At 47.4% G+C, this 11,258-nt stretch overlaps 2 protein-coding genes across 5 annotated transcripts in view; one reads left to right on the top strand and one right to left on the bottom strand.

Annotated features, from left to right (window-relative positions):
- Window positions 1–5,125: 5,125 nt before the first annotated feature.
- LOC126546318 (uncharacterized) overlaps window positions 5,126–11,258 on the bottom strand; it is a 38,912-nt gene continuing 32,779 nt past the window's right edge. For all 4 annotated transcript variants that reach the window (XM_072286204.1, XM_050194494.3, XM_050194495.3 and 1 more), the window contains one exon: window positions 5,126–6,347. The gene's annotated coding sequence lies outside the window, so the exon portion shown is untranslated. The remainder of the gene's footprint in view (window positions 6,348–11,258) is intronic.
- The window catches only part of LOC126546320 (cytochrome b5-like), a 66,121-nt gene continuing 63,552 nt past the window's right edge, over window positions 8,690–11,258 (top strand). The window contains exon 1 of the mRNA XM_055061689.2: window positions 8,690–8,768. The gene's annotated coding sequence lies outside the window, so the exon portion shown is untranslated. The remainder of the gene's footprint in view (window positions 8,769–11,258) is intronic.

Here is an 11,258-nt window from a genome sequence, read left to right as displayed (position 1 = left end):
ATACATATCTTAGACGCCTGTCATAGCTTATGCTGAAACTCAAGATCAGTCAACCACTCATCTTAAATAGGCGTATGATTAACACCGGGTGTTTGCGCATACACTTAAATGCAATACATATTGTGGAGCGCCTCTCGACGGACACTCAAACTTTGTGACTCCTTTGTCTACGTATTATAATATACCACTTTATATTTCGCACATGACATCGCTAGCTTTAAAACACCAGGCTTCTAACATGAATATCCTTTCCGGTGTGCGTTGTGGTGCTTAGGAAGCTCAACTCCAACCGTGCGTTTGTAGTGCATTTTCTGTCACGCAACAATGGTAATCGCCGCGCTCGGCGGATTAAATTTTCTCAACACTGTGTGCTTACTGCTTTCCTGTCAGTATAGCGCCAATATGAGCATCATGTTTCTGACAGAAAGACAACAAGGCTGCGGAAAGCTATGCCACTCGGTGCCAAACTCATGACTATGGAAAGAGAGGTAGGCGTCACTGCAGTCAAGAAGAGCCAGAGGCGTACGAGTGACAGCTGCTGAGCCTAGCCGATGCAGACGCGCTCCTCGCCCCGGTCAACATCGTTCTGGATCTCCGGCAAGTGGATGCATGCGGTTCAATGTCAAGAATAAAGCACGTGCTAACTGAGTATTTACACTGTCCAATAAAGAAAATGCTGGAAGAAATACAGCTAGAAGCTGCCATCGTGTTTATCGGTATGGCAGTAAGCCCGGAGACAACAAGGCGGCGCTGCGAGAAATCTACAATCGGCTGCCGGATGTATACCTTCAGTTGGCCGCAGTTATTCGTAACCAAGGCGTGGTCAATTTTGTCTCAGAAGATAGCGGCAGCTGCACCCACTTTCGCAATTAGTGAGGCAGCTCTGCTTGAGGGGAACCGACAGCGGTCGCGCCGTCTCTCCCTGAGAATTCCCTGTCATCGGTAACAGGTAGAGAACGGTGAAATTGGTGACGAACTCTGCACGTTGAGGAATTCAGTCTCGTTTGGGTCATGCGGTAACCCGGAAGACATTGTGCTGCCTTGAATGCAGCCAATGGTCGCCGCTTCGTATAGGACTGCATCAGCAAACAGGGTGTTACCTGTGCCGAGGTATGCGTGGCCGGCAGGACGTCTAGCTGCACCCCACCTCACGCAGAGTCATAGACGAGGAAAGCTTTTACGGCGAAGAATTCTTTATACAATAGTTTACATGTCGCGGTGGTTACACGGAGAGCGCAACACAGCAAATGCAAGCTGCTTAAATAACATCTTTCCATCCCCAGATTCCCGAGACTGTCCCTAAGGACGAAACAAGCTTGAAGGAGAGAGGGTCCGGGCTGCCTCCCTGGCTCTATAACGCCACTTTCGGTGGCTGGCATTTCCTGGAACCACACTGTGGTGTCGGGCTGATCTGGCGGTCGGTCAGGTTACTGCATCGGGCGAGGTTTATGGCCCGATACAGGTCAAAGGGAATTGTCAGGATAGAGGCCAAAAACGACGTATCAAACGGTTACACCCTGCGCTAGGCCATGGTGATTTGGAACGCGCGCCATGTTTTTTCGCACACTGTCGAGTATCCAGAAGGTGCGATAACAGGTGGTCAGAGACGTCTGCTAGAAGAAATGGTGTCCAGAAATATGACAGCAAACGTGAAAAAAAAAAAAAAAAACATTGTTCTGCAATACACATCAATGCATTTCGCAATTATATTAGTAATCAAAGTTGCAGAATACTAGTACGCACGCGAAAAAACAGTGCGTAACATTACTTGTAACGTTGTTAAGATTTCAGAAATATGTTGTTAGTTAGGGACGCAAGGGGGGGGGCAAGTAGTGAACAATTATAGAGAAAGTTTATGATTTAGTGCAATTGAAGTAATGGGATGAATCAGTTCAGCTTTTCGAAGAGTAGGAATAGTCCAACTCTCACCATCCCGAGGAGTTGGAAGAAGTGGAATTACGGGTATATCCACTCTCCGGAGTGGAGTGTAAATGAAATGGAGGGCCCCACTCCGGGGCAACTCTGATGGCCAGGCCATATGGGCCCCCAATTGAAGCCATTATGAAGATCGAAACATGACGAAGATAGAAATTTTCTGTGCCGACTTCTTCGCCAAAATGCACGCATGTATCGAAGAAGCTCGCATCTCAGCAGGTGTCCATGAAGTGGACGTAGTAACAACGTCGCAGCAGCATCGCAGCAACATCTCGACAACATCGCAGTAACGAGGGCAGCAACGAAGAGGACCTGCCTCTCGCGTCACTAACATGAGCGGCAGAGCGACAAAATGAGCAACAGCGGATTCTAGCAATACAGAGCAAAATTATAATGACGTGGAGAAGGTGCCCAGCTTGCAGAGAAGATGCAGCTTGCCAGAGCAATAGGGCGATACACCACCAAGTCCGACGGAGATTTTCCCGGCTTTAGCAGTAGGATCAGTCGACTTGTCTTGTAGTGCGAGGGACTATAGCGCTAGGCTACGAGTTATTGAAGCATGTCAGTAGTTCCTTTTTGCCTGAGACTCGGGTATCAGAAACGAACATACATTTTACCATGGAAGAACTCGAAGCTGCCCTAGGTGCCTCTAAGTGCCCATTTTCTCCAGGCACTCAAATAAGAAGATTGGAAGGTGAAATACTAATGTACCTTCCACGCATTTTTACTGTCACCGGTGTGCGGTAATGTTGGATCACGGCGAAGTGAGTGAAAGTTCTTCGGCGGTTCTGCGTTCCCTGTACGGTGGCCGGTGGAGAGTAAATCACGTTGCTTGTACGAGAATGAGCACCTAACATAACTACGGGAACTCGTTAACTCAAGGGTTAAAGATGCCCTGCAACCAACGACTTCTAGGTAATAAAAAGTCTGCACTCTTGGTTGCCATGACATCAACCGGTAAACTAGATGGGAGCATGAAAAGCATGCCTTGGAAAAAAATCATCGCACTGAGTGTGCCCCATGAAATGAACAGGCTTTGACTTTTCGGCGTGGAATCACAAACTAAATTGCGCATGCCATCTGTTATCCGTAAGGAGTTTCTAAGACACCTTTCGTCAAAGGAGCCATTTTTCATCAAAAGGGCCACTTTAGGCAGACCACTGAATGGTGCAATCATCGCTTTCAGTAATGTATTAACGCGCACCCTGATGGCAATAGTGTGTGTGGAACAGCACTGAAATTACGAAAAAAAGCGAGGCGCGCAGGTATTTAAGCGGCCCCTTTAGGATACGACGACTGGCCAAGCGGGCGAACAGCGGCTGTGAACCATGCATAGACAGTCTCGCGGTCGGCTGTGTCCAAGTGCAGCGGGCAGAATGCTGGTGACATATCGCACAATCGGGGCTCGTCGAACTGCTGGGCACGTGATAAGGAGAGATCACAAGGGTGACCCCCAAAAACAAGCGTCGGGGCGATAACATGAGCTGCTCGTGCGCCGAGTAAACGCACAAGCGTGCGGGACAGAAAGCAGAGCATCAGTTAAGACGCTCCTCAAAGGGCTAGAAAATACAAGTCTTCACTCTGTGCTGTTATTGCCGTCCCCTTTCCTTTTTTCATTTCCTGTCATTTCCGACTGATTTTCCTAGCTCTAACCGGCAGTATCAGTGTCGTAATGCAGTGGGGGCCAATCTTCCAAATTTTTTCTTGTAAATGAGCCGTCCATGTCATTCTTGAGGCAAGCAAAACGAAAAAGAAACTTATTAGAAAAAGAAAAACCCGGCAGCGCAGTGTCAGTCTTCCTTTACCTCGTAGTAAGTTTCTTTTCTTCTTCTCTTGGTACAGAATTTGGGCTTCAACTGCCAAACACAAATTACATTCACCCGAAGTGTCTTGCTTCTTGCGTGTCCGCTTGACCAGCCAACTTTCACCGTTCACCTCTTTTACATTTTGTGCGCGCTCAATTTTTCGCCCTTCCATTAATATCAGCTTCGTACGTGCCAACTCCCAATCACGATTGTCTTCTGAGTGCCGTTTGTTTTCAGTTCTATATATTGATCGAAAATCAGGCTGTGAATTTTTGCATTACTTCACCACAACGGAAAGCGTTTCCATGAGCGTTCTGCATTTGCGTGTACTACTTCCGCTACATTATGTTACTCATGCATAGGATCATTTACATGCATTGTGTTCTTGCCGAAATTCACTTGTCACAAGTTTTGATGGCGCAGCTTCGTTAAGCCATTACTACCTGAACGTACTATGAAGGGGATAAGAGATTAGAATATTTAGCATTCTTCTGGTCTCATCTGTATTTTATTTGCGCGCCCCTTTCACTTCATTTTATTTACCCAGAATTCGAACATCATCAAGGGATTAGGAGTTAATGAAGTGAAGGGAAAGAGGAGCTTTAAAGAAAGACGTCAGGTTGCCATCAGAGGCAATGAATCGGCAACAAGGATGAAGAGATGCAGCTGGAGAAGACACCATAATCGCCTCTGATGTGCAGCACATTCGATATCAGTGCTCGTCCTATGGTCAGGCCCCTGTATACTGTGAATGGTCCCGTTCCCGCGACAGTAAGGAAGAAACACAAATAACATGGCATTATTTCACTGGATGCAGGGAATGTGTCACCCCCTCCTAGACCGACGAACTGCTACAACCATAAACTATCTATTGGAGTCCGGGCGTGAGGCAAGTTTGACCGGCAGGATATGTGCGTGTTAATTAATTAAGTTTATGATCCTCACGACTGACCCTCTGCGCTGCTTATGTCGATGAGCCATGATCGCTGTTAAAGTTAATTGTTCTTTTTTTTACTCCAGATCCTAATAGCATCTTGTAGGGGTGCAGAACACTTGGATAAATTATACGCGTATTGAGCAGTTTCAGCGCAGAAATGACGCATGCATGTTTGTTACCAGTTTGAGCACGAAATGAAACGAGAACTAGACACCCATGAAAATCTGTCGAAAACGAACCAGAAGAATTGATGGCAGCGATGTCCGGCGCAAAGGTACCGCTCACTTGATTTCCGGCGGTGAACTAAGAATAATAGCGTTAGTATTGCGCGTGGGCATGTGCACTTTAAGAAATGTCTAACTTCAAAAGTCTATTTCGCATTAAGAGTAGCGCCATGAGCGATGCAGAGAAATCAGGGTCATGCCATTCCAGCATTGGAGAGATCGGCTTATTGCTTTTTTTTTTTTTTTTTTTTGCGAGCATGTGGCCAAGAATCCGCCGCATGTCCCGTGTGCTGCACGGTGCTCGTACAGCACGTGCTGTTCAACCCATAGATTGTCTGTTTGGTTTCAGAACAATATATGCGACACAGCAGAGAAGAGCTCTTGAGATAGATTTGACCAGCGGAGCTCCCTTAATGCGCATTCAAAGCGCGTACGATACGCAAGCGTTCTTGCATTACGCCGCCATCGGAATGCGGCTGTCGTGGCTGGGAGAACCGACGACGTCGTGCGCAATATGCACTAAGCAGCCGCGGTGGCCCGCCATAAATTGTGCTCCTCATTCGCTTGGCGGCTATTAAAATTGAGCCTGTGAGGACGTAATCGATTTTCTCCCTCACCTTCTTGTGCTACAACCACGCGAGAGAGTGCCGAAACGTCCTTTTCAAGGCATTTTAAGAAAAGCACGCTTCAGATGAAAAGGAAAATGTTCTGGTGCCGTGCCTCTAATAAAAAGAAAACGGCATGGTAGCATTTGAAACGCTTTGGAACGTCCTGTTCTGTGCTTTGCTGATTTGAATACCAATGGACGTGTCTACTTGTTCAGCGCTGTCCATTGCACTTAACTCATTTCATAGCTCTTGTTTTTCTCATCCCTACTAGTCGTAATGTGGATTCAGCGGGCTGCATTATAGTCATCAAAATTTAGATATACAGAAATAAAAGCGGTGATTTGCTAACAAAAATGTAGTCTACAGCTGCCCATTAAAACTTTCAGGGTTGGGAACTGCACCGCGTATTATTTTTATTTCTTCATATTTCTGCATTTTGAAAGCTCAACAGGCGCTGATAAGTGCCGTGAAAAAAAAGAAAGAAAGAAAGTGACCACCCATTACCCTTACTTCAAAAAAAAAAAAAAGGAAAAGAAACCGAAAAAAAAAAAATATGCCACTGCTGATCAGAGCCATGCTTTGAGGCCACATAAACAACAACGAGCCAGTACACTTATTGGGTATATGGAAGCTTGAACAGGCACTTTATTGCAACATATGTAGGCCATTGTTCAATGGTCACCGCATCGTGTGCTTCAAGGCCTTCGGTGATTAAACATCCTAGGATTGTTACGGACGACGTTAGTGGAAGGAAGTAAAGTTTCAGCTGATGCAACGTTGCGTCAAACGGTTCTTGTGGCATGTCGAAGTCTAAGGGGCATCTGATGGGCGGGACAACCTGCACAGAAGCAAAAGAAAAACAACGAACGAACAAGTAAACAATTAAGCACTGTTTTAATTCATTGTGGACACTTGAAGATGTTTTTAATTGACGATTGTACGCAATGTGCCTAAATAAACACGAGTGCACAAGAGATCTGAGCAGGCGCGGTAACGCTATATTGCCCATAAAACCCTATTCGCAGTTAGTTCCATTGAAAAGGACAAGAACGAGCATCTTGCGTTGTCACCGGCACTCAATATAAAAGTGAGAACCTTTATTTCTTGATGGAGAACGCACGCATTCGCATGCAGACATACTCGCACGTTATATACTAAAGACGAAAATTGAACGTCACAAAAGAGGCAGCTCTGGTCAGAAAGCAACATATGCGAATCGGGGCGTGTCGCGAGATCAGCTAAATGCGTTTGAATGACACTAGTATCGCGGTAGGTATACAACATGACTAATTGGGAAGAGTTCAATGCCCTCGACTGCCCTCTACTTAGCCCACACGGAGAAAGTAATAGGCCAATAGAAATCGTTTCGTGTTTTGAAGCTGTTACATTCGTGCTAATTAAATTACATGTGTTTAACAAGCTTCACTAAGCGTTTCTTTTTTCCTGGTAAAGATTACCCCGAAAGAGGGGAACAAGCTAGGGTGAAATGTACGATACGAACACGACCGAGCGATTTATTTATAACTTTATGCAATTAATATGCCTGTCAGTTCTTCACCGAGGCTTGCTAACGAATATATATATATATAGTACCTGCACTAGCGTATTTTATCCCGAGTGTCTCTCCAGGATGGGATGTAGGGATCACATCCAAGCGTCCGAGTCGCAGTGACGAGTTCTGCGCTAAGTCTATCAGTACTCCCCGAGTTTTGTTCAAAGCAAAACAACTCGAACGAAAGAAAACAGGGAAGGTGTCTGACACAGATAAAAATATCCTGATCATAACGACACTCAATCTTGCGTCCAAAAGGGGGGGGGGGGGGGCTATTTTCTCCCGGGAATCTTGCTTTAAATGGAACGCAGTTTGTTAAGAAACGAGAATGACCTTGAAGTTATCTTGCGTTGTCCAATTACCGCTGCGTATCTTCATGTAGCTGCCTGGTCAGCATTCACTGTGACGACGGCTGTCACTTCCATCGGTGGCGTTTGAAAGCCCACTTCGATTACAGCTCATGCGCTGGATTCAATTGTGCTAGACGTCACATGCGCTTAGGTCGCTTTCGCGCCGTGCGCGTCTTACCCGCACGTTCGTTCGCCCCTTCGGTTCCGGCACAGTTAGCACGCGCGCATCGAACGTTCACCCGCAGGGAACACCTTCTCGCTGGCTTACTCAGTTGTCTGCACGGTTCTGTGCACGCAGCGGCATGAGGAGCATTTCGTTCCGCCACTGAAAGCGCTTTTCTGTGTAGAAAAAGTGGTCCAAGAGAGAAGTGACTAAAAAAAAAAAACGCATAATAACGCTATTTAATGGGCGTAGTGTCGTGGCTGAACCCTTCGCGCACCAGCACCAGCACCAGCACCAGCACCAGCAGGCCCCCACAAAGAAAAGTTTGCAATACTGGGACTGGAAAGGGGGGGGGGGGGGGGGCTCGTTTTGAGCATGGGAAATTGATAAATAGGTAAGTGTACGTGGCTTTCGCCATTCTTGGATTGCTTTGCCTGCGACGACGAGCACGTCCTCAGGCCGTTTGTAGCTTGTTACGGTGCGCTGAAATTCCTTCCGTAACAATTCGATTCAGGACGTAATCGCTCGAGCGACGAGCCGCCGTTAGTGCAGACCTCGGTAACTCGGCGACTTATCGAAAGAAATCGACGCGACGCGCGGTTGGGCCTCAAACGTGCACAGAACAGGAACTTGTTGCCGCTGATGACGTAGCGCATCAGCAAACCGCGTCAAAGCATTGCCACCCGCTTTCCGGCACGGTCCGCTTCTGCAAATGAGCTCAACGCAGCTTTCCCTGCCTGCAGCCGGCGTAAATAAGGAAAGGCGAGGAGCGCCACGCGACCGCCTGGCCAGGCTTGGACGGAAGAGCCAGACACTGGGGCGAGGGCTGTCCTCTCGCTTCCGCTCTCCGCCAGCGCGTGTGTATACTAGTGGTCGCACGTGCGGCGGGAGCGCGACCCCAGAACCGGTACGGGCCAGAGCTGCGCATGGCGAGGGCTGCGCGCGTGCGCGCGTCCTGTTGCGCTACCAGTGGTCGTGGTCGCGTGGGAGAACGCTGTCAGCGGACCAGACGTCCTTGAGGGGTCTGATCCGAAACGTCACGGGGGCCGCGATGGCGCGCTAGAGAGGAGGGCCGACCCTCGCCGATTCCGCGCTCTCAGGCACCGCGCCCCTCCTATAAAACCCGGGCGTGCGCGTACCGCGCGCGAGAAACGTCGCGTTAGGATTCTCGGCCTACTGGCACGCTGTCCACAGGTACGGGCTTTCCTTCTCAGACGTGGCGCCCCTTCTTTCTGAGCGGGTTGTTGTTGACAAGTGCATGCATGACGTGACGGCTCGTACAATGCACGAACAAGAATGTAATTGTATATAGCGAAACAGGAGAAGAAAAAAAAAGACATCTGCCGAATTAACGGTACGCGTAATTAATTCAAAACGAAAACATACTTGAGAGCCTGCCTGCGCTCACTCGTCTCGATGGCCCGCTGTTGTCCCACAACGTTTATTATGGCGGCTCCTGTTTTGAATCTTTTTGCTGAATCTTTAACGTCCAGAATTAGAAAAAAAAAAAGTTCGATATCGCCCACATCACCGGAAATACGAGAGGTAACTTTCGGACTAGGGAAGAATCTTGTCGTGCGTGTGTTTCTACATTATGTGGTATGTGGCTTCTGTACGGTACATGACTTTTGTAAAAACTCATCTGCCCAATTGGCGTTACCCGAGTAGAGAAAGTATATTCGCATATAAACTTATAGAAATTTATTATTTGTAGATCTTTCAAGTTTTTGAAGTAGTAATTCATAACGTTTAGCTAGAAAAAGGAGATCTCTGTGGTACGAAGTGCATGCTGATCGTGCTTTTCGGCATTCACGGTATTGTGCGTCAGAAACTCGTCCCTGATGGCCAGATTATGAACAGCAATATTTGCTGCCAAATTTTAGGGTGTCTGGGGAGTAATTTGGAGTAAACGGCCCGATCTTGGGCGCACGAAGAGCTGGACGCTGCACGACGAGAATGTACCCGCTCACCGAACACAGCGTACACACGAGTTTCCCGCCGGAAACAACATTGTGCCTACCCCACTCTTCAGATTTGGCTCCTACTTATTTCGATGTCTTTCCAAAATTAAAAACCCAGCTCAAGGGTTGCCGTTTCGACACTGCAGAAACCAAGCGTGAATCGCAGAAGTTGTTTTACTCGTACAGGAAAGAACACTTTCAGCAAATATATGGAAAGTGGCAGAAACACTGGAAGCGCTGTATTGCCGCGCAAGGGGATTAGTTGGAAGGTGACAGTGTGTGAATGCACACAAATAAATTACTTTTTTTTCAGAAAAAAGCCAGTGTCGAAACTATCAGATACCACCTCGTATATACGGTTTTGTCTAATTGCTAAAAATAAATGCGAAATGAAACGAAACGTAAATTACCTGTATACGATATGCTGCTTAGAAAAAAGGAACACTCTCTTGAGCTTGTTATATAGTGCAGACAATGAGTCTGTTACATAGTGCCTTCGATCAAGTAATTATGAACGTGTTCATCTTGACTTGTTTGCTTGTAGCTCAAGTGAACTGCGCACGTTGTATGAGAGCGACTCTGGTGTATGTAAAGTATGTGTCATGCATTACAACTGCATCAGACGCTTATGGAGTTTCATTTTTATGTGACCTTGGTGGTGGTGTTTCCGATTGTCTTGTGGTGCTGCCAAGTCACTGTTCTCATTTGAGGGCTGCAGGCCCTTTTCTCTTGAATTGAATTGTGGGGTTTTACGTGCCAAAACCACGATTTGATTATGAGGCACGCACGATTAATTTTGACCACCAGGGGATCGTTAACGTACCCCAATGCACGGGACATTGGCGTTCTTGAATTTCGCCCCCATCGAAATGCTGCCGCCACCGCCGGGATTTCATCCTGCTACTTCGCGCTTAGCAACGCAACACCATATCCGCTAAGCCACCGCGGCGGGTTGGCCCTGTTCTCATTTGAGGGCTGTAGGCCCTCTAATGAGAAGACGCTGTAGGCCCTCCCTCAAATGCTGAACGACAGATATTTGCCGCCGCATCCTCTAGCGGTGATGTCTGACGCACAAGGTAGAAAGAACTAAATAATTATCGCCGTCTAAACTTAAAGCGAAAGCTGCTGGCTCTTGATCAGGGCGAAGTTCCAAAATCAACGAGATTGGACGTACTGATATATACTTGAAACATATGCGCCAGCTGTGCTAGACCGAAGTATTTTTCCCAAGCCCTACCTAATGCTTACAAACAATAGCGCTTTCAAAGTACCAGCTGCGGTCACCGGAATACACGCCGGAGTGCACGCGGTGATGCACACTGAGTGCGCGCGTCAGATCCACCGCTTTCGCATAATGTATGCGTGATAGTGGATGCCAGCGGTGAGAAGGAGCGCGACGAGCTAGCCGCTTGTGCTGTTGGCACTTGCTGTATTCGTCTTCCTTTTGCGTCCGCATAGGAGTTGCGCCAAATTTTCATAAAGCTATGCAGAAGCGACTACTCCAACCATTTTATTTAACCTTTCACGTAACGTTATACGAGCGTTGTCTCATTTCTGACGTAGAGATCCATCTGCGAGCAGTTCACAAGTCGCTTACAAGGCCGTGTCATATTGTTGTAGCCCTCGTTTCGTGTTATGTAGAGCGTGTGTTTGGCATGTGGGAAAACGCGGTGTTCCAGTTAATGTTGTGCTTCAATGCACGAAACGGCGTGTTGTTAAAAAA

This window comes from Dermacentor andersoni, chromosome 1, assembly GCF_023375885.2.
Source record: "Dermacentor andersoni chromosome 1, qqDerAnde1_hic_scaffold, whole genome shotgun sequence".
In the NCBI taxonomy this organism is placed as follows: Eukaryota; Metazoa; Arthropoda; class Arachnida; order Ixodida; family Ixodidae; genus Dermacentor; species Dermacentor andersoni.
This window is presented reverse-complemented; position numbering and strand designations above follow the sequence as displayed.